The sequence below is a fragment of the Contarinia nasturtii genome, unplaced genomic scaffold (assembly GCF_009176525.2).
Source record: "Contarinia nasturtii isolate CC-2019 unplaced genomic scaffold, AAFC_CNas_1.1 Cnas_scaffold_129, whole genome shotgun sequence".
NCBI classification, from domain to species: Eukaryota; Metazoa; Arthropoda; class Insecta; order Diptera; family Cecidomyiidae; genus Contarinia; species Contarinia nasturtii.
Window position 1 is genome coordinate 2,560,453 of NW_022197486.1, and position 5,279 is coordinate 2,565,731.

Consider the following 5,279-nt stretch of genomic DNA (forward strand, 5'->3'; position numbering starts at 1 on the left):
TTGACGGTGGTTCGTTACAGCATGTCCTAATACAAATTATGCAGTGCAAAGAGAATCAAACAACAACTCATACCGAACCAGACATGTACTAGTCGCGAAAAAAAATACACGAGCGCTGAACACAAATTTCTCTATCATTATAATGTGTAAAATATATGCACAAACAGTGTGCTTGTACTGTGAACCATTCGGCCATGTCGATGCTCAGTACATTAAAGTTGACTTAAATTCAATTTACATTCATAAAACTAGATGATATTAGTAATTCTTGAATAAACTCAAATCGTGAGCTTGTCCGTTCATTTTTTCTTGTTTTTTTTTTCGCATTTAATTGCATAAATGTAGCCAATTCAAATAATATATTTGAATGTGATCGTTTGAAATATTTCGAATTTTACTTAAATTTCATTAAATGAATCCAAGATCATCAAACGATTTGTTCGTGTGCACTACGTATTTTAAAATGGTAAGACATTTTTCGTAAGAATGCTTTCAATTTGATTTACATTTCGTTCATCGACTGGAAAAAACCTTATTTTGGCCAGTTCGAGCTAATAAATAAATACTGGTCACAGATGCACAAAAAAATGATATGTAACCCGCATAATGAACACATTCAAATTTTATAGATACCTCACTTCGTTTGATAACAACAACAACAACAACAAAAAATTTACAATTTACGGCGCAGCACATCGTTTACAGCAACTCGGCTATAAAATTTATCGACAGCTTAAATCGTCCATTGTAAGTTTTTGTGCGTTTTTTTTTTCTGTCGTATTCATTTAATTCGGATTTGTGGTGTTTTCTTCTTTTGTGCGTCAATTTCTTTTCATCGCATCTAATCTCTCTGTTTGAAATGATAGAGAAAATTATTCTATTTTGGTTCGCTTTTTTTTTGTTTGGCTCGTTTTTATATTATACACTAGCCAGGCCAATAGATAAGCTTTGTTTGATTGAGTTCGTGTTGGCTATGTATAAACGATGAATTCACGGAACATTTACTGCGTGTCATTGTTGCATGTGCTCGTCCATTCTTTTGCTTTTATCCAAAAAGGAAACGAAAAGAGGAGCACATACTGCAAAACGGGAAAGAGAGAGAGGGGGGGGGGGGCGGATAGAAATCACTTCGATATTTTTATACATTGTTGTCCAATGTTATGTAGGAAAATGCTTCCATTCAATCCATCCATATTGAATCTCTCTAAAAATTAGATGTATCATTATTATTTAGTCGCTTGAATGAAAATTGGGGATTTAGTTAATTATGTTTGAAAAAGATGTAAATGTTGGTGCGGTTATGATAACGGTTGTATTTAAGCCAAATCAATTGAAAGAGATGTTGCGTTAAAAATCGTTCGACGTCCGAATTGGAAAAACAGAGATACCATATTAAAAGTAATTACTTACACATCAATTGGCTACTAAAATGCGTTGTTAATTTGTGTCAGTTTATGTACATTTTGGAGTTGTATGTTTTGCATAACATGCGAATTTCAGATAGAAATTCTGATGTGATGAGAATCACAAAAAAACAGTACACAAGAGACAGAGGGGAAGAAAAGAGTGAATAAAGTAATGCTGGTAATAAACATCAAGAAAAAAAACACAAAAACAAATTTCACCCATTAAAATGACGATGAATGGCTATGCTGAAAACATTAGAGTAGCTGGCGTTTAATTTCGATACAAATCTATCTCGAATGTGTGTGCGTTTGTGGGTAAGGATACGGAGAAAGAGTAAAGGAAATTAACCATATAGAAAAGTGATAGAAACACATGTCCATCAATTTTCTTGATGTGATTTTATGAAACCAATTTCAATATAAGATAATTACTATCGATAACCGAACAAGAGCCATTTTTTTCGTCCTTCACTTTTTCCTTTCATTCCGTTGCAAAGCATTTATTTGGTTGATTTGTTTTGAACGAAATCATCTTTTGTCGGTTTCCATATAACTTTTTCGATAATGTTTGAAATGGTTTCGTCGCGCGACCTCTCTTTGCCTCACGCTAGCTACGATCCATGGCATTCTTTTGACCTTCTTTTATATTTAAGTCATTTTATTAAATGAGTATGTGATTTTTTTTGCTGGTATTTATTGGTTTCGAAAATATCAGATCATGTTATCGACTGCCATTTGTAAAACAATGCTCGTTTTGTCTTGAGTATTTTTTTTTTTGTTTTTGCTCTTGTTCTTTGGTTCTTTTATTCGAATTTTTGTTTTTCTTTCGTTTTTGACCGAATGCCGAATCAAATAAATATCGAAAGGAATCAGAACTTATGAGGAGAATGAAAAGAGAGGAAGAGGGAGATGGAGATAAACAGAGAGTTTTGGATGAGCTTAAGTCGAATGGTTGAATGATATGAAATTCGTATTAACTCAATATTAAGGTCTATTCCGATTCGATTGAATACATTTCATTGTAAGCAGATGGTATATTTTATCTGCTTTATTGGTTTCCGTTTTTGTTTTCTTAGCATTCTTAACATTTTAGCCGTCTGCTTTTTCTATTTCTTATTCGTTTTTTTTTGCATTTTTATTCAACGCGAGTTAGTGGATTTGTGCACGTCCTCCCTCATCCGACTCCATTTGGCATGCAATTTCTTGGCAAATCGAAAACCGTCCAAATTTTACTAAATCATTTATTGATTGTGTGAGTGTGTGTGTGTGCGCGTGTTGATGCTTGAACAAAGCTATTAGCCATTTGCAAGCTGTTGTCGAATAGTTTTATCGTTCTCTGTACATACCGTATCTTATGACCGTATGTGTGGTTGTTGAAATGTATACACATGGGCCGCCTCGCAAATGATGTCGCCTGTCTTCAGCTTTAGACAGTGAATATAACGCACTTGATATCCTGTTAAATATTTATGTAAATACATTGCTTTCCTTTTGATTCTTTTTGCATTACTTTCGTGAATGATTGTATACTGTATATTTTTATTCATTCTTTGTCTGGCAATATTGATTCACTCCATCTCGATTGGGTTGATTGGCTTCCTTTTTTGCGCCGCTCTCTCTCTCTTTCCCTCTATCTGTCGAGAATATATTGAATACGAGAATTGTAATTAAATTGGCACTCCCACTCAATTGACTCAACTTGAGTATTTGCAATTGGATTTTTGGGGTAATTTTTTTTTCGTCCACTTCTGTCCATTTCGGAACATTTTCAATCATACTGGAAAATGTCCATCTGTTCATTGCTCATTTTTCATTCAAAATTGATTGTGGGTTTTCATTGAATGTTGACGGCGTTTTTCAATAGAATACGGGATTTTTAACTATACCATTTTTTTCACATTCGATCTATTCGCCTCTCTTTACCTCTTTTTCTCGTTGAATTTATTTTTATTGGACAGAATTTCGGTCACATAAAGTGTAAAGTATTAAAGTAGACTTACCTCTGCAGTATTAAAAAAAAACAATTTATATTCACATACATGTCTGAAAATAACATTCCCGGTATAACAGATAGAAATTGAATTGACACCAATTTTGATTTATTTTTGGAATCTCTATTTTTATTTTACTTTTACGTGAATCATCAATAGATTGATTGGTTGGACATATTTATCTATACATAAATACCAAGTGGGGGGGTTGAAATAATGCTTTGTTTTTAAATTATTATTCACAATCGTACTTTGTTTTGTATTCATTTTAATTTACAAAAATTCTTAATTCTTAAGAATTACACCTATCAGTTAAATACGGTCATTTAAGCACGATGGCTTCATTAGATAATCTCTCACGGGCATATGCTATCCGCACACACTCCTCTATACCCGCAAAAGTCTCCAATTTCCATAAATATGAACTTCATATACTTTTTTTGTTGTTGCATGGATTCAATTATAATAATGAATCTCACTTGATGTGTATGTGGTCTTTTGTTCTTAATTTATATTGACTGCAATAAATGTTTCATTTTTTTATGATTTCATTGTATTGATTGTGATTCGGTGTTCTTATTTTCTTTCACACTTCCAAAGTCTTTGAGTTTATTTTTTTTTATTCTTACAAGCTAATAAGTAATTCCTATGAAATAATTTAGCTTATACAATCTATGTGGTGCATATACACACAATAATTAAGACTTATGTAAATAATGGCTTGAGATATTTATCGAAAATAAAAAAATATTAGGTACTCGTACGATAATATAAATGAAATTAAAAAAAAAACAGTTGAAATTTAAAATAATAATAAAAACGAACAACTCAGACATTCATTTGATTCAATGGCAGTATTTGAATTGTAGCAGTAAACACCTCAAATTGGTAGTTGTGTAACTCAGTGACTTATTAACGTTCGTTCGAAGGGACTGGCGGGCGACATTTTGAAAGCATTTTATTATTTCTTTGAATTGATTTCTTGTGAATTACATCAATTGAAATTGAAAAAAAAAGCCATAAAATGTCGGTTGAAAAACAATTTTCGAAAAAAGCTTGCGCGAGCTTTTATAAGATTTCATTTCTATTTTCAATTTTATTCCATTGTTATTTAATTGGCAAACATTAATGCAGTCGTGTATGGTATCCATCTTTATCCACATCATTGAAGTGGTGTAAAGAATCATTTATTATGTTTCGAAGCTATTAATATTTTGCGGATTTTTTTGTGTGATGCAAATGAAAAGGAGAGAGAAAGAGAGTAAGAGAAGAGATGAAATGTGTAATTTTCAAAATTGATGGTGTAAATGTTTAATTGTACGTATAACATACGCACATATTCAAATTCGGTTCATTTTTGGCGACCAAACATGTCATTTTGTGTCTCTTGAATACAATTGCTGCGGTATGAAAGATGTAGTTATCATACATTTTGTTGTTGCTGCTGTTGTTGTGTATGGAATGTTTGCTGATATAAATGTTTCATCGCAAACACAAAAATCAATTGATTTTTTTTAAAGCGGACATAAATTGCATATTAATTAATTAATCATGAAAAATATGTTCCGTGGACAATTTTGTTCTGTTAATATCTCTCTTCTCATGTTGTTTTAAAGCGAACTCTATTTCATGGCGGTATGGCATGAATTTTGTGTCGATGCACATTTTTTTATATGTATAGGTTTCGACAACTTTTGAAAATGAAATAGTATTTTGAGCTGGAGCGGAATTTTCTTAAATCGATATTTTATCAGTGCAGATTGAAATTTGAATGCATATGGTAAACACACAAAGAGTAAATAAATTGTGAAAAATGTTTTGCTTTTCGATTGGTAATGAGCAAGTGAATATCGAATAAAATTATATATGAATGTTATTGTTT